Source organism: Lissotriton vulgaris, chromosome 2_1 (assembly GCF_964263255.1).
Source record: "Lissotriton vulgaris chromosome 2_1, aLisVul1.2, whole genome shotgun sequence".
NCBI lineage: Eukaryota > Metazoa > Chordata > Amphibia > Caudata > Salamandridae > Lissotriton > Lissotriton vulgaris.
Window position 1 is genome coordinate 252,904,314 of NC_141687.1, and position 25,544 is coordinate 252,929,857.

Sequence of the window (25,544 nt, forward strand, 5' to 3'; positions counted from 1 at the left end):
GAACAATGATTGCCCGGAGCATATGGAATGTAGCATTGAGGCAACAGACTGTCGACTGACCTGTCACTGGACACTGGGCCACGGGCGTCCGTGGAGAGCAAGAGGGGCCGCCGTTCCCGGAGAGTCCTTCACCTCAACGAGCAAGTACAATTAGTGTTGGGAATGGGTTGAGCACTCCGCTAAGTTGGGGGGGCGGGCGGTTCCGAGTCCGTATAGCAGGAGGGCAGGGTGGGGGGCAGTTGGGGGAGAGGTTGTTTTTGATGTTTTCTAAAGGTTTGACTCATGTATGGAAGGCACGATGTATCCATTATTTGACACATACAGCTTGGGTGGGGCACGCAGGCAACAGCATCTGGACAGATCAACACATGGCCACAGGGTATAAACTCACGGCGCCCACGGGTCTCACACCTAAGAGAAGTAATGGCAAGCAACACTCAGACAGGACCCGTAGAAAGGGGCTCTAATGCGGGGCAGGTAGCACCTCTACTCTTAATGTCATGGAATGTGCGGGGTTTGGGGGACAAGGTTAAGCGGGGGCTGGTATTGCAGGGTATCAGGAGGGTAGGTCCAGCATTGGTCCTGCTGCAAGAGACACATTTAATGGGTACAGCTAGTCAAGCGCTGGATAGGCGAGGATACTGCATGGTAGCACACTCAGAGTTTACCTCTGGCTCACGGGGGACGGGAATATTGCTTACAAAATCGTCCCGATTCATACTGCAGTCCGTGAAAACGGATGATCAGGGCCGCTTCGCGGCGGTACATGGACAATGGGAGGGGAAACCATTGACGATAGTATCGGTGTACATCCCTCCAGCGCTTCAGGCGATCGCCCTACCCGAGCTGGGAAAGTTCCTACTAGAACTCCCGGAGGGGGACCTTATAATAGGAGGAGACTTTAATGCAGTGGCACACAGCGCGCAGGATAGATTCCCGGTACGTATACCACATACTGACCCCACACGCTTTGGCAATTTCCTGATAGCACAGGGTTTGATAGACCTATGGAGGCAGTTCTACCCAGGGGAGCAACAGTACACATATTACTCCGCTGTCCATGGTAGCCTGTCCTGTTTCGATTATTTTCTAGCATTAGGGGGAGGTGTCCTTACAGTGAGTGACGTACAAATTAGGCCCAGGGGCATATCGGATCACTCCCCCTTGACACTAACGGTGTCGTGCCCAGAAGTAACTCGCAAACGCATCTTCCCAATCTTCCCAGGTTACCTTAAGATACCGAGTATACGTAAGGAGCTGAAACAGGCCACCCGACATTATTTCGCGGAAAACACGGCCTCTGTCAGCTCGCCGTCGGTCCTGTGGGAAGCCTACAAAACGGTTCTGAGAGGGCGAGCGATCACGGCCATAGCGGGCCATAAACGCGCTCAAAGAAAGGAATTGCTAGAGTTGGAATTAGCGCCTAGCAAAACAAATTTAGCGCATATGGCTGCCCCAACTGAACATACACTGCATGCACTGCAACTCAGTCAGCGACTTCATGACGATCATCTGCGCCGGAAGACGGTTGAGGGCATTAATGCGACAACGAGCCGAGTCTACGATATTGGTGATAAGGCCAGTAAACTTCTAGCCTGGTTGGATAAAACAAAGGGAGGTAACAAACACATACTGCAATTGAGGGGCTCCAACGGAGAGGTAAATGCGAACCCGTCCGTGATAGTAGAGACTTTGGCTGATCACTTCCATAACGTATATACGCCTGAGGTACTCGTAATGCAGGATGAGGCGGTAGTAGCTCTCGAAGGAGTGCCAATGCGGTCTTTAACGCAGGAGGCAAAGGAGGAGCTGGACGCTGATCTGTCTCCGGATGAGATTCAGCTGGCCATTAATGCACTGCACTCGGGTAGAGCAATGGGCCCCAACGGGATACCGGTAGAGTGGTATAAGGCAATATCGGAAGAGCTCAATACACCCCTGCTGGAAATGTATACAGAGAGCATGGAGCGGGGGAGTCTGCCCCCGAACCAGCGCGAAGCAACCATTGTGGCAATCCCAAAACCAGGTAAACCACCGGCCGAATGTACGTCATACCGCCCGATCTCCCTCATCAAAGCGGAAGCTAAGATTCTAGCGAAGCTGTTAGCCACTAGATTGACGCCGCACCTGACGGGGCTGATCCACCCGGATCAGTCGGGCTTTATGCCGCATAGATGCACGGCACTCAATTTACGCAGACTCGGGGTGCTAGCAAGGGCCCACGCACTGACGGAGCCGGCGGCCATTCTGTCGCTAGACGCCAGGATGGCGTTTGACATGGTTTTTGTTTGCAGTGCTGGAACACATGGGCTTTGGCTCTAACTTCATCTCCTGGATTCGGATCTTCTACGCGGATCCAGTGGCACATGTAGCGGCAAATGGCCATATCTCCCGTGACATTACGTTGGCTAGAGGAACGAGGCAGGGTTGCCCACTCTCGCCTTTATTGTTCGCCTTGGTCCTAGAGCCACTGGCTACAGTCATCAGAACATCACAGCTGCTGAAGGGGATACGATGGGGGGAGAACTGGGAAGATATAGTCTCCCTGTACGCAGACGATATGCTCATTTACCTGTCAGACCCCGAGAGGGGCATCCCGGTACTGCTGGCACTGTGTGAACGACACGGGCATGCCTCGGGATATGAGACTGGGCTCAGTCGATTATTTATGTACTAAGGGATCCACCCCCAAATCTTCCGCATGACTGCCCATTATCGATAGTGAGCACCTCCTTCAAATATTTGGGGATCCACATTACTCAGGATGCTAAGGCTTTTTATGAGCTAAACTTGCTCCCACCTCTCGCCCGGCTGCAAGCTGACGCAAGACACTGGAAGGCGCCTCCGCTGACACTGTTGGGGAGGGCGGCCATGTTTAAAATGATGGCGCTGCCTCGCTTCCTATATGTGTTGGAGAATTCACCGGTGTTGGTGCACCCATCATATTTCCGCAGGGTAACATCGGCGGTGACTGGACTGCTGTGGGGGGACCGCCCTGCCCGTGTGGCGCACGTGAAACTGGTCAAGGATTGGTACGACGGTGGGGTAGCGTTACCGGATGTGCAATTGTACTACTGGGCGGCACACCTTAAGGTTGTCAACCAGTGGCTACACGCGCCACAGGATGACCCGGCCTTTCTCGCGGACAGAGCTCAGTTGGGCACGCACAGTTTGCTGGCCCCGCTGTATAACAAAAGCCTAACGGCGAAGCTCATAGGGCCAAACAAACACACAGTAGTACTCTGGCATAAAGCTCAGACGAGGATGAAATGGGGAGGTATCATTACAAAGCTTACGCCCCTGTGGGATACTAAGGCATTGGGACAGTTGAGGCACAGTAAAGGGTTCTCACAGTGGGATAATATTGGTATCTCCACGGTGGGCGACATGTGGACCAAAGATGGCGTGATCCCCTTTGAACAGCTGCAGCAACAATATAACCTTGGTATTAACGAAATGTACCGATATATACAAATCAGACATGCACTGATGACGGCGATTGAAATGGGTACGGTGGTCCCGGAATCTTCGCCGTTAGAAGACCGACTACTTACGGACTACTTGCAAAAAAAAACCACTTCACTCAAATACAGGAAGTTGTTAAACAATGTGCCAGACCCTCTGCAGAAGCTAAAGGAAAAGTGGGAGAATGAGATAGGGGAGATGGACGAGACAGAATGGAATGCTGCGAAGGCGTCACCGAGGGAGGCAGGCATCTCAGCACGGTTTCGACTGGTGCAATTTAAGATACTGCATCGGGTTTATTACACAAGGACTGCGCTGCATAAATTTCACAGGGCTGAACACCTGTTTTGCCTTAGAGGATGTGGGGAGGAAGGTACACTACTACACACACTTTGGGAATGCCCTATAATTGCAGATTACTGGACACAGATAATGCGCACCATTTCACAAACTTTGGAAGTATCCATCACACCTAATCCACGAACCTGCTTATTGAATATTTGGGGGCCAAACGACCTGACACGACAGGGGCAGTACTGGGCCATTATAGGCATTGTGGTAGCTAAGCGTGATATAGCGCAAAAATGGGGGGCGGCCGAGGCACCAACCTTGACTCAATGGTGCAAAAACATGGACATGTGATTAGTGGTTGAGCGCGCAGTATATCAGCAAAGGGCCAACCCGTGGAAATGGAATAAGGTCTGGCTGCTGTGGAACAGGTACCGAGGGGACCTATGTGAGCCTTTCTCAGAAGAAGATCTGGACAGCTCAGAGGATGAGGAAGAGGTGGGCTAGCAGCCCTAGATGGAAGATAGGATAGGGGACCCAGCTAAGGGAGTGCTAAGGGGGTGGGTTGACCATGTGAATTTCTGAAGTGGGGGGACGTACGAGCTCGAACAGGGATGTTGTGCTGCCGGGTTGCCCGGAACGTGATGCCTTAGGATATTATGGTACATTGGAGATATTGGAGTCACAAGTTGAGTTTCGTGAGTTCGAGTTTTAAATGCAAAAAACTAAAAAGTAAGACGAACATTTCTCTTAATCAGTACGGTCGTATTTTCTGCTAACATATGGGTTCACTACTGCAGGACTATAAGTGTATGGAGAAGAAAAGATTTTGATTGTGAAAGTAATATATAAGTAGCAGCCGGCCTCCGGGTTGTAGGCATATGCTGTGTAAAACGAGCAGACATAAATAAAGTCTTTAAAAAAAAAAAAAAGTGGGCATTTATGTATGCGGACCAGCTGAGGTGGGCCCACAAATTATACAATACTCTTCAGCAATGCCACAGTGATCTGTACATCCTTTCCTTCAAGTCTGGCTGTTGTCTGTGATGGTGCAAATAGATTGGTTATAGTGCAAGCGATTTCCTAGGATACATGCAATTCTCCACTAAGGGGGGAAAGCACCAGGCCGAGATGGCATTTCAGATGAGTTGTTCAAGGCCATAATTTTCACTGTGCGGCCCTCTTGACCTTGGTAATAGGTATATGCTGTAGGATAGGATGTGTATCAACGTGGGTGGAGTCAATCATTGTCCCTGTTTATAAAAAGTGTGATCACCTTAATCACGATTGCTATAGGCCGATCTCTTTACTTGATTCACTAGTGAATGTAGTTGGTCGCATCATATGGGATAGCACCCAGGACTGGACAGAATCCAATGAAATCCTCTCAGATCTTCAATATGAATTTCACTTTGGCATATGGACCATTGAGTAGGGAATGAATTTAAGCATCTTAATTGGGTAGTGCACTAGAATTAAAAAGGGGAATATATACTTGCCATTTGTAGACTTGGCACACGTGTTTGACTGTGTCAGTCATGAGTAGCTGTGGAATATCTTGGCAGACCTTGGGGTGGAAATATCCATTATCCACTTCTAAAGAGAGATATTCTCTGGAAGCAGGGCCAGGGATCACTATGGTGCCAGATTCAGTGTACGCAATTCTTCAATGTACAGAGAGGGGTAAGGCAGGGATTTGTACTTGCTCTCTTTTTATTTTCACTGTACATAAATAGTTTTGGGAGTGAGTTAGTTAACAAATGTAAGGACCTCCCATAAATTGGACACCAACTCATCTCAGCCCTCCTCTATGCTGATGACGCTATCCACGTGGCTCAAACTTCCCTGAGCCTTCTCACCAAATGTATTACCTACATGCAGGACTTAGTACTATTAGTTAACCAATCCAAAACATGTATTATCAGTGAAATAAAAACTAAAGGGTACAACCTTAGAAACTCGTCCGTTATAGTTAATAGACCTAATTATAACTCATGCCCCGCATGGCACTGCTGATGACGTCATATATTACATCACTCATGGCATGCACAGTGACATCACTGATGACATCATCCTGTGAATGTGTGTTTCTGTAAAGTATAAAAACATGTTTTATATATATATATATATATATATATATATATATATATATATATATATATATATATATATATATATATATATATATATATTCACTTAAAAAACCATAGGTTTCAGGCCTTATATAGTTAGGAATTAGCATTTAAAAAACCATTGAAATTGCTCCTATATAGTTAGTTGTACTAACTATATTTCGCGCACCCGCAATCCACTGCTGATGATGTCACATATTACATCATTCATGACATGGTCAGTGACATCACTGATGACATCTCATTTGACATGCTAATTCCTAATTATATAAGGCCTGAAACCTATGGTTTTTTAAGTGAATTTGCAAGGTTTTTAAAATGCTAATTTCTAACTATATAAGGCCTGAAACCTATGTTTTTTTAAGTGAATTTGCAATGTTTTTTAAATGCTAATTCCTAGCTATATAAGGCCTGAAACCTATGGTTTTTTAAGTGAATTTGCAAGGTTTTTTAAATTCTAATCCCTAACTATATAAGGCTTGAAACCTATGTTTTTTTTAGTGAATTTGCAAGGTTTTGTAAATGCTAATTCTATTAGCGGATAACGTTTATATATGTTATTATCCTTCTGGGACAACCTGAGCAGCCATCTTGTTTCTCAGGAGAAGTGAGGCACAAGAAAGCACAAAACAAGAGTGGAAAACGTGAAAAGGGGGCAGGGTTGAGACTCTCTGACCCCCCAGCCCTTCTCAGGGGGTCCCAGAAGGACCACCAAGTACAAAAACGTTATTTATTTTTTAAATCGCGGGGTACGCGCATGGTACGCATACGGTGCACGTACCCCGCGATTTTTTGACATTTTTTTTTGTGCCCTTGGGGGTCCTTTTGGGACCCCCTGAGAAGGGCTAGAGGGTTGGGGGGTCTCTACCCTGCCCCCTTTTCATGTTTTCCACTCTTGTTTTGGGCTCTCTGTTGCCTCAGTTCTCCTGAAAAACAAGATGGTGGCCAACACTTCCTGGTTCGGACGGTGAGCGCATATAGATATATAATTTGCTCAAATTCAATTTTCTCAACAACTACTGGAGGGATTTTCACCAAATATAGAAAAGGCACTACTGCATACCTGCCCCTACCATTTTGCCAAGTTTGATGTAATTCCGTTCAGCCGTTCGGGCTGTAGCCGTGTCTAAAGGTCCCATAGAAAATGCCTTTTGAAACATTTCAAATTCAATTTTCCCAAGAACTACTGGAGGGATTTTCACCAAACATAGCAAAGGCACATCTGCATACCAGGCCCTACCATTTTGCCAAGCTTGGTGTAATTCCATCCAGCCGTTCGGGCTGTAGCTGTGTCTAAAAGTCCCTATGGAAATAACCATGGGGAAAACACGTTTTAGGACCCCGCTTTGGGCCCCCGTTTGAAGATTCCCCCCGAAACTTTCAGGGAAGGAGCGGAATGGAGCTGGCCGAAATTCTGGAAAATTACACACAGATTCCTCAATCAGCGCCAAAGTTATTCCGAATAGAATGTTGAGCGCATATAGATATATATTTTTTACCACCCCCTGAGCACACAAAAACAATTACTTGTATATATATCTCATCTATTTCTATAGTTACACTGAAAATTAATTGGCAAGCCAGAGTGTATCTGAATAATTCAAGTCCATTCCTCAAGTGATAATGGTCACTTCAAATCTTCAAAAGTTTATTCCAATCAGATTTTTCTGTATATTCGATACATCAGTCTCTGTGTATAGATGGTACATCAGCCAACACGTGTTTCGTCGTGCATTAATACAACACATAGACTTCCTCAGGGCTGCAACCAAATAAACAGTGCCCATAATTACAATATATTCTCTATCTGGCAAGAAAAGAAGAGAAAATATAGTACCCTTCACCCTCAAAGATTGTCGTACTGTTCAAAATAATCGTGTAGGCACTTCCCGTGAGAAAGAAAGAAAGTTTATAACCCTGTTAGGGTTGAAACGTTGCACTCAAGTTCTATGTGGGTACCTTATAGCCCAGTAGAATTCAACATAGAATTAGTAAGGTATATTCACCTGTGAATTCTTAATTTATCCTGGATAATAACTTCCACGTCTTGCTACCACGTTAACCGTCTAAATAACAAAAATGAGTGCAAACAATTGTCACCAAACTCAACTTATGTATGTCAACCTCCTCAATATCACAATAGCCTCCAAAGTTCTTACCAGAAGTCTATTACAACTATAATAAAACCCCTTAGTAAAATTGCATGTTTCATCTACTTCGTAAACATTGTCCTGTATCTGTCATTAACTCCTGACAAACAATATTGCATCCAAAGTTATATAAATGAATACCCTCGTTTTTGCCAAACCAAATTAGTACGCACGCTTTCAACTGATATCCGTAGTATAGTGTGTAGGATAGCACTCACCCAAATTATCAAAACACACGGATTCAATATTCTCCACAAATAATCCGATCCCTTATGGTTCCTTCCTATAAAGACAAAGCAACGCATATATATCCTATTCCTAATTTATGACTACAGTCCATTTAACTAATGATACATTCAACTACTTGCTCACCTTGGCTTCAATATTCACATAAGGTAAGCTTTCCTTGGGTCAAGTAAGATCCCAATTCCTGCAATTTCTAAAGAGTGCAGTATACACATTGTTAGACCTAGGGAATCCTAGACTACATAGGGTAGCCTGGCACAGTAGGGAACAGTTAAACTCTCAGGCGTTGGTTAAGTGCTTACAGGACCCACTCACAGTAACTCAATGATTAACCACTAAAAATAAAAGACGCTACACTAGTTTTAGAAAAATACCAGTACCTTTTATAAAAATAATGTTTGTTCTGTTTCTTATGCAAAATCTGTTTTCATTTAGCTCAGCATAAATTTACTTATGTTACACAGACTTCAATACATGTCTCACTTTAGCAAAGCTGAATCATAGGTACATTTCACTTGAGATAACTTATTATCCGTTCCACAGTATGCCTCTCAATTAATTATTACAGAAAGGAAAATTCACATTACAGGTACAATGTGCAACTTGGCATGTACATTACCCCTCTCTCTCAGACTTCAGACCAGCTCAATGGGTTTCCACCCCCAGCCACGCTCCTCGCCGTTCAAGCAGCCAGCTAGATGGCTAGAAAAGATAAGGCACGTTAATGGAGTGGCCCTATATGTCATCTATAGCTACACCTTCCTGATGGGAACTGTCGCTAGGCAAAAGACTAACTAGTCGGTTAGCTGCGACTGGCCCTGTTGGTTACTGACACCCTTTTGCCCAATCTTGCGCTACTATTCTGTCAGGTACAGGAGCTTAACACTTTATTTCCCCTGTTCGCTGCTTTCCCCCTTCTCTGATTGGACTTGGTAATTTCAATGCCAATTTATTACGTGAGTCAGAGGCCAAGTTCTTGTTTCTTTAATCCCCAGCAGCTCCTCAGTTGCTCAGTTAGTTGGTTTATTGAGGCCGCTTCTGGGCTCCTGGCCAGCCGGCGCTGCCGCCTCCCGCTTTCCCCTTTATCCCTGCTTACTTGCTCGGGACAGCGATCCGTCCGTAGCCACCCCTGCGCTCGGTTCTCCTCCCTCGGCGCAGACGACGAAGCCTCAGTAGTGTCGGCTTCGGGGTTGGGAAGCGGGAGAGCTTACTGCCTGACTGGACGCTCCTCAGGCGGGTCCGTGGCGGCGCTTCTTCCTCCTTCCGGATCACCACGGGGTGAAGCTCCGCCTTGACACGCCTCCTCAGTCGCACTGGGCCCTTCCTCCTGGTTCCGGCTTGGCGCACCTCCTCTGACGCAACGGCGACTTCCTCCGCTTCACCGGCGGAACAGCTGGGCTCTCCGCACACGCCTCACCGACGGGTCAGCTGGGCTCTCCGCACACGCCTCACCGGCGGATCAGCTGGGCACTCCGCTCGCGTGCTGTCGGCGCTCCCCACACGTAGCAGACTCCGCCGGCGTCACTGCCTTACTTCACGAAAGGAGGGTCAGACACGAGGGTAATGGAATGTGTCTGGCGCTCCTCAGCCGGATGGCACAGGTCTATTTTTAGTGTTCACCTGATATGCCCACAGCCTTCAGGGTAGGGACGCAGGTCGCTCTCACAGGACGATTTGGTTGTAGATTATGGAGGTCTTCTTACAACACGGCCCGGGCTCTTCAAACTAGTCACAAAGTCTCTGGTCACACTAACTGGATGTCGTGACAGTGGGGTTCGGTCAGCCTGAAAGGGGGCACTTCCCAATACGCGACAGCCGGCCTACAGGTCGATCTGGTCACCACTGGTGCGCAATCCTCCTCCACAAGTCGCCTCTCTCCTCACTGGTCACTCCTGAGACTGCACAAAATGGCTGCTGGTCACTGGCCTTTTATAGAGTGGCCTGAGACCTCTGGAAGCCACTAGATGGTTCTGGAAAGTTCCTCATGTTAGCCTATGGGCCTGTTCTCCAGTAGTGTCCGTTATGGCAGTTGGTGGACACCATTTTAGGTACATAGATGTCCCTAGATTTTCAAGGAGCATAACTGGGCCTCACAGGATATGAGGGGAAAATGGCGTCATAATCAAGGAACACCTAGCCCCCTGACAGCATTGAAAAATCCTGGTGGACATATAAAAAATAAAAATTGAAACTCTGGGAGGCTAAGGGGGACAAAAATAAATAATGTTGGTTAGAGTATCCCCAGATGCAGACAGGTCTAACACGCGTCCCCCCCAGCTGAAAGTGGGGAGAGCTACCCAATCCCTTGGGAGTTCTCATCACTAAGGCGGAAATACCTGGATAGACCGTCTGCATTGGCATGGTCCGATCCAGGCCGGTGTTCCACCCTAAAGTCCATTCCCTGTAGGGAGATGGACCACCTTAGCAACTTGGGATTCTCCCCCTTCATTTGCATTAGCCAACGAAGGGGGCGGTGGTCAGTCTGAACCAAGAAGTGCGAGCCAAACAAGTATGGCCGCAGCTTCTTCAGAGCCCAAACCACCGCAAAGGCTTCTCGCTCAATTGTACTCCACCTCCTTTCCCTGGGGAGTAGTCTCCTAGATAGGAAAACCACGGGTTGATCCAGGCCCTCATCATTTAGCTGCGATAACACTGCCCCAATGCCATGTTCTGACGCATCTGTTTGGACAATGAATTCTCTAGCAAAATCAGGGGCCTTGAGAATTGGAGCGGAACACAATGCTTGCTTCAAGGTCATGAAGGCTCGCTGGCAAGCCTCCGTCCAGACTACCCGTCGGGGTTGTTTCTTGGAAGTAAGTTCAGTGAGGGGTGCCACAATGGTGCCATACCCCTTCACGAAGCGACGGTAGTATCCAGTGAGGCCCAGGAAGGCTCGGACCTCAGTTTGAGTCTTGGGGGGCTCCCAGGCTATGATAGCCTCAATCTTTGCCTGGAGGGGCTGCACCGACCCTCTGCCCACCAAGTGGCCTAGGTACACCACCGACCCCTGCCCAATCTGACACTTGCTGGCCTTGATTGTCAAGCCAGCCTGTTGCAGGGCATGAAGAACAGCTTGCAAGTGCTGCAAATGGTCCTCCCAGCTGCTACTGAAGACAGCAATGTCGTCCAGGTAAGCAGCAGAAAAAGCTTCCATACCAGAAAGGACCTTGTTCACCAGCCGCTGAAAAGTGGCAGGGGCGTTCTTGAGCCCAAAGGGCATCACACGAAATTGGTAGTGTCCCTGAGGTGTAGAGAAGGCTGACCTTTCCTTCGCCCCCTCGGTAAGGGAAATCTGCCAGTACCCTGAAGTTAGGTCAAAGGTACTTAGCTCCAAAAGAAAGGCTCTAAAGCATTGAGGGACCACCAAGGCCCTGGATGAACCATGTCCAGGTGCCTTGGGCTCACTGTAGAGGAGTCCATCCTCCCAGTAAATCTGGTAGCTCCCTACAATGTTTCCTACTTCCTCTAAAACATTATTATTCTCCTGTATGCCTACCCCGGCTAATGGCATACCTTCAACCTCCTCATTTTCACTACTAACAATAGAAGATGCTTCTGTATCATTAGCGCTAACGCTAGGTGTAGTAGTAGACTTCTGCTTTGAACCCCGGGATTGCTGAACTAAATAGTCAAAACGTTTGGCGAACGTGAAGACGCGACCTGACTTGTAATCCTTTTCATCACGTTGTAGTTTCCTAGCCAACCTACGTTTTATATCTCCCTGAAGGTCCTTTAAGTAATTGTCAAGAATGGTGTAATTCTTGATCGTAGCCTCCGGCATATTGAGGTCCTTTATCTCGTCCTCAATTTTCTGAATTTCCTCCAGTAGTTTTGTAATCTTACATTCAGCATTTTCAATTAGTATATTCATAAGATTTCTGGAGGATGTAGTTAATTCTTTCTCCCATTTGTCTAACAAATCCGGTTCCAAGTCCTCATAGGTAGGCATTATCTGCGATCTAAGGCCCCTAGGTATTCTGTTAAGGGTCAAATACTGTTTCAAAGTCACTGCGTCCCACCATTTGTTTAACTCCTGTTTTTTCAAATACTCAAGTTTCTTAAATTTCTCCTTAAGTCCTACACCCTTATTAGGTTGTTTAGCATTAGTGGTCTTGCCCGTTTTTCCACCTGTCTGTAGGTTACTGAATAAGTCCTCTGCTTCCTGATCTCTATTCATGATGTATATGATAATCCTCCTTGGGGCTGCTCCTTACTGTATTAAACAAAACTGAATGTGGATACTAACAGCCTATCGGGCGCTCCACAGTGATTATCAAGGAATTATGTACTTTTATACAAATCAAATGTTGGTGCCTCTAGAGGGAGGGTGTGTATCCAACACCCAAAACTTCTGTTGTTACAGAAACCAAGATTTTTGTACCACCCCCTGAGCACACAAAAACAATTACTTGTATATATATCTCATCTATTTAAATAGTTACACTGAAAATTAATTGGCAAGCCAGAGTGTATCTGAATAATTCAAGTCCATTCGTCAAGTGATAATGGTCACTTCAAATCTTCAAAAGTTTATTCCTGGACTATTGCATGGGACTGGAACGCCCCGTGTTTGAGGCCCGTGGCTGCCCTAGAAAACATTATAAAATCTGGAAGAGGTGGGCAGAATATAGGGGGCTGTGGCTGGAGCCGCCGCCGCAGCAGAATACACTAGTGGATCAATTGCCTTGAGTACCGGGGCAAGACTGAGAGTGCATCAACATCTCTGTACAGCTTATGTTGTTTTAGATTCTGGTGACCATCGTGAACAGGGTGGGGGTGGGGACCGGGTGGGTGGATGTTGTGGGGTTGAAGGGGGGGATCCGGGTGGTTAATGTCATTTGTCTTATCCAGCTTTTTATGCTGACTGCTGCAACTGCGATTCTTGCTTATTTGCTTACAGCCTATCCAGTGTCTGGAGGGCTGTGAATGTTTCAGCAATCCATATTTGAAATGTCAATAAAATCTGGTTTTGAAAAAAAAAGTTTATTCCAATCAGATTTTTCTGTATATTCGATACATCAGTCTCTATGTATAGATGGTACATCAGCCAACACGTGTTTCGTCGTGCATTAATACAACACATAGACTTCCTCAGGGCTGCAACCAAATAAACAATGCCCATAATTACAATATATTCTCTATATGGCAAGAAAAGAAGAGAAAATATAGTAACCTTCACCCTCAAAGAGTGTTGTACTGTTCAAAATAATCGTGTAGGCACTTCCCGTGGGAATGAAAGAAAGCTTACTACCCTGTTAGGGTTGAAAAGTTGCACTCAAGTTCTATGTGGGTACCTTATAGCCCAGTAGAACTCAAAGTAGAATTAGTAAGGTATATTCACCTGTGAATTCTTAATTTTTCCTGGATAATAACTTCCACGTCTTGCTACAAGGTTAACCATCTAAATAACAAAAATGAGTGCAAACAATTGTCACCAAACTCAACTTATGTATGTCAACCTCCTCAATATCACAATAGCCTCCAAAGTTCTTACCAGAAGTATATTACAACTATAATAAAACCCCTTAGTAAAATTGCATGTTTCATCTACTTCGTAAACATTGCCCTGTATCTGTCATTAACTCCTGACAAACAATATTGCATCCAAAGTTATATAAATGAATACCCTCGTTTTTGCCAAACCAAATTAGTATGCACGCTTTCAACTGATATCCGTAGTATAGTGTGTAGGATAGCACTCACCCAAATTATCAAAACACACAGATTCAATATTCTCCACAAATAATCGGATCTCTTATGGGTTCTTCCTATAAAGACAAAGCAACATATATATCCTATTCCTAATTTATGACTACAGTCCATTTAACTAATGATACATTCAACTACTTGCTCACCTTGGCTTCAATATTCACATAAGGTAAGTTTTCCTTGGGTCAAGTAAGATCCCAATTCCTGCAATTTCTATAGAGTGCAGTTTGGTGTAATTCCGTTCAGCCATTCGGGCTGTAGCCATGTCTAAAGGTCCCATAGAAAATGCCATTTGAAAAATTTCAAATTCAATTTTCTCAAGAACTACTGGAGGGATTTACACCAAACATATAAAAGGCACTTCTGCATACCAGTCCCTACCATTTTGCCAAATCTGGTGTAATTCCGTTCAGCCGTTCGAGCTGTAGCCTTGTCAGAATGTCCCTATGGAAATTAACATGGGGAAAACACGTTTAGGGACCCCCCTTTTTTCTCGGCCCCCGCTTGACGAATCCCCCCAAAACTTTCAGGGACAAAGCGGAGCGCAGCGCGGCAAATTTAAGGAAAATTACAGGCAGATCCCTCAATCTGCGCCAAAGTTATTCCCAATAGAATGTTCAGAATTTCCTATGGTAACTAGGTCCTAACTATATATACCTACTGGCGACCGCCAGTAGGTAATGTATATATATATACACGTAGCAGACTCCGCCGGCGTCACTGCCTTACTTCACGAAAGGAGGGTCAGACACGAGGGTAATGGAATGTGTCTGGCGCTCCTCAGCCGGATGGCACAGGTCTATTTTTAGTGTTCACCTGATATGCCCACAGCCTTCAGGGTAGGGACGCAGGTCGCTCTCACAGGACGATTTGGTTGTAGATTATGGAGGTCTTCTTACAACACGGCCCGGGCTCTTCAAACTAGTCACAAAGTCTCTGGTCACACTAACTGGATGTCGTGACAGTGGGGTTCGGTCAGCCTGAAAGGGGGCACTTCCCAATACGCGACAGCCGGCCTACAGGTCGATCTGGTCACCACTGGTGCGCAATCCTCCTCCACAAGTCGCCTCTCTCCTCACTGGTCACTCCTGAGACTGCACAAAATGGCTGCTGGTCACTGGCCTTTTATAGAGTGGCCTGAGACCTCTGGAAGCCACTAGATGGTTCTGGAAAGTTCCTCATGTTAGCCTATGGGCCTGTTCTCCAGTAGTGTCCGTTATGGCAGTTGGTGGACACCATTTTAGGTACATAGATGTCCCTAGATTTTCAAGGAGCATAACTGGGCCTCACAGGATATGAGGGGAAAATGGCGTCATAATCAAGGAACACCTAGCCCCCTGACAGCATTGAAAAATCCTGGTGGACATATAAAAAATAAAAATTGAAACTCTGGGAGGCTAAGGGGGACAAAAATAAATAATGTTGGTTAGAGTATCCCCAGATGCAGACAGGTCTAACACGCGTCCCCCCCAGCTGAAAGTGGGGAGAGCTACCCAATCCCTTGGGAGTTCTCATCACTAAGGCGGAAATACCTGGATAGACCGTCTGCATTGGCATGGTCCGATCCAGGCCGGTGTTCCACCCTAAAGTCCATTCCCTGTAGGGAGATGGACCACCTTAGCAACTTGGGATTCTCCCCCTTCATTTGCATTAGCCAACGAAGGGGGCGGTGGTCAGTCTGAACCAAGAAGTGCGAGCCAAACAAGTATGGCCGCAGCTTCTTCAGAGCCCAAACCACCGCAAAGGCTTCTCGCTCAATTGTACTCCACCTCCTTTCCCTGGGGAGTAGTCTCCTAGATAGGAAAACCACGGGTTGATCCAGGCCCTCATCATTTAGCTGCGATAACACTGCCCCAATGCCATGTTCTGACGCATCTGTTTGGACAATGAATTCTCTAGCAAAATCAGGGGCCTTGAGAATTGGAGCGGAACACAATGCTTGCTTCAAGGTCATGAAGGCTCGCTGGCAAGCCTCCGTCCAGACTACCCGTCGGGGTTGTTTCTTGGAAGTAAGTTCAGTGAGGGGTGCCACAATGGTGCCATACCCCTTCACGAAGCGACGGTAGTATCCAGTGAGGCCCAGGAAGGCTCGGACCTCAGTTTGAGTCTTGGGGGGCTCCCAGGCTATGATAGCCTCAATCTTTGCCTGGAGGGGCTGCACCGACCCTCTGCCCACCAAGTGGCCTAGGTACACCACCGACCCCTGCCCAATCTGACACTTGCTGGCCTTGATTGTCAAGCCAGCCTGTTGCAGGGCATGAAGAACAGCTTGCAAGTGCTGCAAATGGTCCTCCCAGCTGCTACTGAAGACAGCAATGTCGTCCAGGTAAGCAGCAGAAAAAGCTTCCATACCAGAAAGGACCTTGTTCACCAGCCGCTGAAAAGTGGCAGGGGCGTTCTTGAGCCCAAAGGGCATCACACGAAATTGGTAGTGTCCCTGAGGTGTAGAGAAGGCTGACCTTTCCTTCGCCCCCTCGGTAAGGGAAATCTGCCAGTACCCTGAAGTTAGGTCAAAGGTACTTAAGTATTGGGCAGCTCCCAGCCGGTCAATAAGCTCATCCGCCCGTGGGATGGGATGTGCATCAGTCTTGGTTACTGAATTTAAGCCTCGGTAGTCCACACAGAATCTCAATTCAGGTGTGGTGCCTGGTGGGGCAGCTTTTGGTACCAAAACCACCGGGCTAGACCAAGGGCTACTAGAAGGTTCAATCACTCCTAGCTCCAGCATCTTGGCGACTTCACTTTTGATGCTGGCCTTCACCTTGTCCGACAGCCGGTAGATCTTAGACTTCACAGGTGGGCTGTCTCCTGTGTCCACGTCATGGGTACACAGGTGGGTCCTACCCGGGACAAGGGAGAACAGAGAAGAAAATTGCTCCAGGATCTGGCGGCAATCACTCTGCTGTTCAGGAGTCAGGGATGGCGAGAGAATCACTCCCTCCACTGACCCTTTTCTTGGGACGAGAGAAGATCAGGGAGAGGTTCGCTTTCCTCTTCCTCCGCTCCATCAGTCACCATCATTAAGACAACCTCGGGCCTCTCATGATGTGGCTTGAGGCGATTGGCATGCAGCACCCTGTGGGGCTGCCTCGGGGTCTTAAGATCCACCAAGTAGGTGGACTTACCCTTTTTCTCCAAAACCTCAAAGGGGCCTGTCCAACGGTCCTGGAGGGCATTTAGCTCTCCAGGTTCCATTACCCACACTTTTTGTCCAGGCTCCAGTTCCACTGGGTGAGCGTTGTGGTCATACCACTCCTTCATAACTGCTTGGCTGGCCTCCAAGTTGTCAGAAGCTTGCTTCCACAACTTAGCCATTTGGCTCCGGAAGGCCAGCATGTAGCTCACCACGTCCTGGGGAAGCTTTCTGGGAGTCTTTTCCCATCCATCTTTCACCAGGCTGAGAGGACCCCGTACAGGGTGCCCGTACAAAAGTTCGAAGGGGATGAAGCCCACTCCCTTCTGTGGCACTTCCCTGTAGGAAAACAAGAGACAGGGTAGGAGGACGTCCCATTTCCTCCGTAGGCTCTCAGGTAGACTCCTTATCATACCTTTCAAGGTCTTATTGAACCTTTCCACAAGACCATTGGTTTGTGGGTGGTAAGGGGTGGTAAACCGATAGGTAACACCGCACTCCTTCCACATAGCCCGCATATATGCTGAAAGGAAGTTAGTCCCCCTGTCGGACACAACCTCCTTGGGGAAACCCACTCGGGTGAAGATCCCCATCAGGGCCCTTGCCACTGCGGGTGCAGTGATGGTCCTCAGAGGAATTGCCTCTGGGTACCGTGTGGCATGATCCACTAAAACCAGGATGAACCGGTGACCAGCTGAAGTTGGTGGATCCAATGGCCCTACAATGTCGATGCCCACCCTCTCAAAGGGGGTGCTAACGACAGGTAGTGGTTCCAGGGGAGCTTTTAGCTTCACCCCTGTTTTCCCACTGGCTTGGCAAGACACACACGTCCGACAATATGTATCAGACGCCACTTTCATTCGAGGCCAGTAGAAGTGGGTGACAAGCCGGGCAAAGGTCTTGTCCTGTCCTAGGTGTCCTGCCAATGATATCTCATGAGCCAGTTCCAAAAGAAAGGCTCTAAAGCATTGAGGGACCACCAAGGCCCTGGATGAACCATGTCCAGGTGCCTTGGGCTCACTGTAGAGGAGTCCATCCTCCCAGTAAATCTGGTAGCTCCCTACAATGTTTCCTACTTCCTCTAAAAAATTATTATTCTCCTGTATGCCTACCCCGGCTAATGGCATACCTTCAACCTCCTCATTTTCACTACTAACAATAGAAGATGCTTCTGTATCATTAGCGCTAACGCTAGGTGTAGTAGTAGACTTCTGCTTTGAACCCCGGGATTGCTGAACTAAATAGTCAAAACGTTTGGCGAACGTGAAGACGCGACCTGACTTGTAATCCTTTTCATCACGTTGTAGTTTCCTAGCCAACCTACGTTTTATATCTCCCTGAAGGTCCTTTAAGTAATTGTCAAGAATGGTGTAATTCTTGATCGTAGCCTCCGGCATATTGAGGTCCTTTATCTCGTCCTCAATTTTCTGAATTTCCTCCAGTAGTTTTGTAATCTTACATTCAGCATTTTCAATTAGTATATTCATAAGATTTCTGGAGGATGTAGTTAATTCTTTCTCCCATTTGTCTAACAAATCCGGTTCCAAGTCCTCATAGGTAGGCATTATCTGCGATCTAAGGCCCCTAGGTATTCTGTTAAGGGTCAAATACTGTTTCAAAGTCACTGCGTCCCACCATTTGTTTAACTCCTGTTTTTTCAAATACTCAAGTTTCTTAAATTTCTCCTTAAGTCCTACACCCTTATTAGGTTGTTTAGCATTAGTGGTCTTGCCCGTTTTTCCACCTGTCTGTAGGTTACTGAATAAGTCCTCTGCTTCCTGATCTCTATTCATGATGTATATGATAATCCTCCTTGGGGCTGCTCCTTACTGTATTAAACAAAACTGAATGTGGATACTAACAGCCTATCGGGCGCTCCACAGTGATTATCAAGGAATTATGTACTTTTATACGAATCAAATGTTGGTGCCTCTAGAGGGAGGGTGTGTATCCAACACCCAAAACTTCTGTTGTTACAGAAACCAAGATTTTTGTACCACCCCCTGAGCACACAAAAACAATTACTTGTATATATATCTCATCTATTTAAATAGTTACACTGAAAATTAATTGGCAAGCCAGAGTGTATCTGAATAATTCAAGTCCATTCGTCAAGTGATAATGGTCACTTCAAATCTTCAAAAGTTTATTCCTGGACTATTGCATGGGACTGGAACGCCCCGTGTTTGAGGCCCGTGGCTGCCCTAGAAAACATTATAAAATCTGGAAGAGGTGGGCAGAATATAGGGGGCTGTGGCTGGAGCCGCCGCCGCAGCAGAATACACTAGTGGATCAATTGCCTTGAGTACCGGGGCAAGACTGAGAGTGCATCAACATCTCTGTACAGCTTATGTTGTTTTAGATTCTGGTGACCATCGTGAACAGGGTGGGGGTGGGGACCGGGTGGGTGGATGTTGTGGGGTTGAAGGGGGGGATCCGGGTGGTTAATGTCATTTGTCTTATCCAGCTTTTTATGCTGACTGCTGCAACTGCGATTCTTGCTTATTTGCTTACAGCCTATCCAGTGTCTGGAGGGCTGTGAATGTTTCAGCAATCCATATTTGAAATGTCAATAAAATCTGGTTTTGAAAAAAAAAGTTTATTCCAATCAGATTTTTCTGTATATTCGATACATCAGTCTCTATGTATAGATGGTACATCAGCCAACACGTGTTTCGTCGTGCATTAATACAACACATAGACTTCCTCAGGGCTGCAACCAAATAAACAATGCCCATAATTACAATATATTCTCTATATGGCAAGAAAAGAAGAGAAAATATAGTAACCTTCACCCTCAAAGAGTGTTGTACTGTTCAAAATAATCGTGTAGGCACTTCCCGTGGGAAAGAAAGAAAGCTTATAACCCTGTTAGGGTTGAAAAGTTGCACTCAAGTTCTATGTGGGTACCTTATAGCCCAGTAGAACTCAAAGTAGAATTAGTAAGGTATATTCACCTGTGAATTCTTAATTTTTCCTGGATAATAACTTCCACGTCTTGCTACAAGGTTAACCATCTAAATAACAAAAATGAGTGCAAACAATTGTCACCAAACTCAACTTATGTATGTCAACCTCCTCAATATCACAATAGCCTCCAAAGTTCTTACCAGAAGTATATTACAACTATAATAAAACCCCTTAGTAAAATTGCATGTTTCATCTACTTCGTAAACATTGCCCTGTATCTGTCATTAACTCCTGACAAACAATATTGCATCCAAAGTTATATAAATGAATACCCTCGTTTTTGCCAAACCAAATTAGTATGCACGCTTTCAACTGATATCCGTAGTATAGTGTGTAGGATAGCACTCACCCAAATTATCAAAACACACAGATTCAATATTCTCCACAAATAATCGGATCTCTTATGGGTTCTTCCTATAAAGACAAAGCAACATATATATCCTATTCCTAATTTATGACTACAGTCCATTTAACTAATGATACATTCAACTACTTGCTCACCTTGGCTTCAATATTCACATAAGGTAAGTTTTCCTTGGGTCAAGTAAGATCCCAATTCCTGCAATTTCTATAGAGTGCAGTTTGGTGTAATTCCGTTCAGCCATTCGGGCTGTAGCCATGTCTAAAGGTCCCATAGAAAATGCCATTTGAAAAATTTCAAATTCAATTTTCTCAAGAACTACTGGAGGGATTTACACCAAACATATAAAAGGCACTTCTGCATACCAGTCCCTACCATTTTGCCAAATCTGGTGTAATTCCGTTCAGCCGTTCGAGCTGTAGCCTTGTCAGAATGTCCCTATGGAAATTAACATGGGGAAAACACGTTTAGGGACCCCCCTTTTTTCTCGGCCCCCGCTTGACGAATCCCCCCAAAACTTTCAGGGACAAAGCGGAGCGCAGCGCGGCAAATTTAAGGAAAATTACAGGCAGATCCCTCAATCTGCGCCAAAGTTATTCCCAATAGAATGTTCAGAATTTCCTATGGTAACTAGGTCCTAACTATATATACCTACTGGCGACCGCCAGTAGGTAATGTATATATATATATATATATATATATATGCCAAGGTATATTGAAGTGTGAGTGGGTGTATGAGTGTCTGAATGGATGATTTAGTAGTAGATGTGTGACTGACTGTATAAGTGAGTGATTAAATGTGTCTTACTGAATGCATGGGTTAGTGACAAAACTGTTTGCATGTCTTTATTAGTCTGTTAGTTGGTGTGTAAGCGGCTGCATGGCTTGCTGAGTAGCTACATGAGTGTCTCTATGGATTATTTATTGATTTTATGAGTATCTGTATGGGCACCTGAGAGTCTTTGTGGGTGGGTGGGGTGTGTGTGACTCTGTGCATAGATATGTGAGTGGTTGTTTCACTGGGTGTATGGGTTCAAGAGTGCATATGGAAACAGCTGTATGGGTGGGTGAGTGTGTGTATGGGTGTGTTGGTGAGTGAATGGATGTCTCAGTGGTGCATGTGTGAGTAACTACATATTTTTTAAAGCTGTATATGTGAGTGTTGGAGAATATAAATGACTATATGTGAGAGTATATGTATGGATGAGTGTGTGTTTTTATGAGTGATTGTTTAAAAGAGTAAGTATGTGTTAGTATCTGTGTAAATAAGTGTGTGGTGTGTGTATGACTGTATAAGCAAGGAAATGGGTGTGTGATAGTTTCTTTGCATGACTGGCCAGATGTATGAGTAACTCTTTGGGTGAGTGGCAGTGTGTGAGTGTCCATATGGGTGTATGAGGGGATAAATCAGTGGCTGTATAGATGATGACTGTGTGTATGAGTGACTGTATGGGTTAGTGGGTGGATGTGTGTGTAGACGTATGAATCACTGAGCAGGTATGTACTAACTGCTATTGGTCTGTCTATGGTTTTGATATTGGTGGTCTGTATTTTAGAGTGGGTGTATGAAAGGTTTTATTAGGGAATGAGAAGGTGCATCAGATGATCACGTGGATGATATCCTCAGTGATGTCATTTGAGATGTCATCAGTGATTTCACTGAGCATGTCAAGAGTGATGTAAAATGTGACGTTATCAGCAGTGCATTGCGGGGCGCGAGTTATAGTTAGGTCTACTAACTATAACGTCCGAATTTCTATGGTTTCGTATGAGTGAAATCTCCAACTAACTATAACGTCCCTTAAACCTATGCTTTTTTCAGTGAATTTCAAAGGTTTTTTAAATAAACATTTCTAACTATAACGTCCCTGAAGCCTATGTTTTTTTCTGTGAAAGGTTTTTAAATGCTAATTTCTAACTATGCCTACAAAGTTAGGACATGTGAAGAAAGAGGAAGAAAAGCGCAGAAAAAAGCAAGACAAATTCAGAAAGAGGCAACCGAAGTCCAGAAAGAGGAATAAAAGTGCAGGAAGAAGAAGAGTTGTGCAGAAAGAACCAACAGAGGAGCAAAAAGTCCCCCTGTGCCCCCAACTTTTTGCTGATGGGTACTGGTGGTAACTGACTCTGACTAACCAGGCCTAGAGCCAGTGCTATGCTAAAAGACACTTAGAATACAATGAAAACACCTACATATCCTGTGGAACACTATTTGTTGGGATAACCCTGTGATTAGCATGCCTCCTCTGTATTTGCCATCAGTTAATGCCTGGGTCATTGCATGAGTACATGAGTAGTGATTGGATGATTAGAGTGCTACAAGGAGAATGCATGGTGATTTTATAAGTGCTTGGGTTTTGGCGCAGTGATTGGATAAGCACATATGAGTAGCTGGGTGATTGGAGGACTGCATAGATAGTACCAGGGAGATTACTGGACTGCATAGATAGTCCTCAAGGTATTGCAGCTGTGCATGTGTTAGTGACTGGGTTATTGCATGAGTACATGGGTACTGAGTGGATAATTAGAGTACTGCAAGGAGAGTGCGTGGTGAATTTCTAAGTGCTTGGGTATTGGAGGAGTGTTTGGATTAGTACTTGGTAGTGGCTGGGTGATTGGAGGAGTGCACACGGAGAGACAGTGTGATTGCGGGACTGCATGGGTACTACCTGGGGAATTGAAGGAGCAAATGAGAAGTGTATAAGTGGGTACAAGGCTGTATGGGGAGGGCATATGGGATTGTAACAGTGATCAGTTGGTGCCTGGATCATTGCATGAGTACATAGCTACTGACTTAAAGATTAGAATACTGCAACAAGAGTGCCTGAGTGAATTTATAAGTGCTTGGGTATTGGCGGAGTGTTTGGATTAGTATATGGTAGAGGATGGGTGGCTGGAGGACTGCATGGGCAGTGACAGGGTGATTGCTGGACTGGATGGGTACTACCAGGGGAATTGAAGGAGGGAATGAGAAGTGTGTAGGTGGTTAGAGGACTGCATGGGTAGTACACAGGGATTGTAGCAGTGCCTGCGTTAGTGCCTGGATCATTGCATGCCTACATGAGTAGTGAATGGATGATTAAAGTGCTGCAAGGACAGTGCATGGTGATTTCATAACTGCTTGGGTTTTGGCGGAGTGATTGGATAAGTACATAGTGCTGGCTGGGTGATTGGAAGAGTGCATTGGTCGTGACAGAGGGATTTCTGGAGTATATAGGTACTTCCTGGGTAATTAGAGGAGTGAATCAGTAGTGTGTTGGTGGTTAGAGGTCTGCATGGGAAGTGCTTATGGGATTGTAGCAGTTCATGTGTTAGTGCCTGGGCCATTCCATGAGTACATGGGTACTGACTGGAAGATTAGAGTACTGCAAGGAGAGTGCAAGATAGAAACCATTTTTTTTAGTTTTAATGTTCATCAAAAGAAAATATTATTATAATTGGCACAAATAAAAGATACTATAGTCCTTGAGTTGCTGTAACCTGAAGACATGGTCTAAACAAACTATGGGGCCTATCACTATGTCGGGTCAATGCGTCTCGGAAAAAGGACCGACAGACCTCCAGTCGGCAGTCCTAACTGCCTGATTAGGATACAACTGAACACTGTTTGGTCACATTTCGACATTTCCCTATGGGAGCATGTGCTACAGCCATAAATCGGCTGTAGTACATGCTCCCCATGGGGAAATGGGAGGTTATGGTAATCCCTGCACCTAAAGGTGCCTCCCACAGGGTGCAGGGATTAACAGGGGGCACCATAGGGGCCCCATCAGCCCCCAACTAGAGACCGCAGAGGCAAGGGGGCCCAACTAGGGGCCCCCCTACTCACTCTCTGTCAGGCTTTCCATGTCAGAAAGCCTGGCATGGAAAGCCTGCCAGAGACTGAGTATCACAATCCCAAAGAGCGGAAAGGCCGCTCTTTGGGATTACAGGCCGGCCCCTGACTGATCAGGAGGCTCCATGGGCTCATTGGAAGCCATTCGGGATGAACAGTAGGTTTCAATTCCGACTGGCTGAATCAAAATCGGCCATTCGGAATTGAAACCGACGATGTGGGTCGAAAGGCCTCCGACCTGAGGACGGAACCCTTATGACCGACATCGTAATAGACCCCTAAGACTGAAAACACATTTTTTAAAACTATAAAGAATAGAAAGAAAACTGCAAGGGTAAAGTAAAGTATCAGCCCACCAGCCCTGGCCCTGAAATCAATTTCTTTTTAGAAAGATGAGCAAACGTTATCAGGATAAAATAATATCAGTCAGACAGCCACGGCCCGTGGAGGGAGTTTCGGTGGGGCGGAGAGGCGGGGAGGGGGAGGGGCAGGGTGGGGGGGGGCTAAAAACTGGAGTATGGATAATTGAAGGTAAGTAATCAATTTAATTAAGAAAACGAATTTCGTAGCGCGCCCTGCATTGCAAAATGTGATGCAGGGTGCGCTACGAAATTCGTTTGATTAATTAAATTGTTTACTTACCTTCAATTATCAATACTCCAGTTTTTAGCACCCCCACCCTGCCCCTCCCCCACCCCACCTCTCTGCCCCACCGAAACTCCCTCCACGGGCCTTGGCTGCAGTCAGAACGCAAGAAAGTCAATGGCTGAAGCGGGCTCAATCAATCAATCAGGGGAATTTTAAGCTTGCTACTTACCCGTGAGGGTCTCAAGGTGCGGGGGTGGGGGTGGTCAGTTGAAGAGCCAGGTCTTGAGGGTCTTCCTGAAGATGTGCAGGGTAGGGGCACGTCTGATATCGATCAGGAGCTCATTCCAGGGCTTGGCTGCGATGAAGGAGAAGGTTCTTCCACCATTCTTGCTCTCCGGATGTGCAGGGGTTCGGCGAGGACGGCAGATCGAAGGTTCCTCTTTGATATGTGGAAGGAGATTATGTCATTGAGATATTGGGGTCCGGTGTTGTGGAGGGATTTGTAGGTATGGGTGAGTATCTTGAAGGTTACTCTCTTCTCAACGGGGAGCCAGAAGAAGTTACGCAGGTGTTGGGTGATGAGTTCGTGTCGATGGATGCCAAGGACGAGTCTGGCTGCAGTGTTCTGTATGGTCTGCAGTTTGCGGAGCAGAGACTTGATGATCTCAGT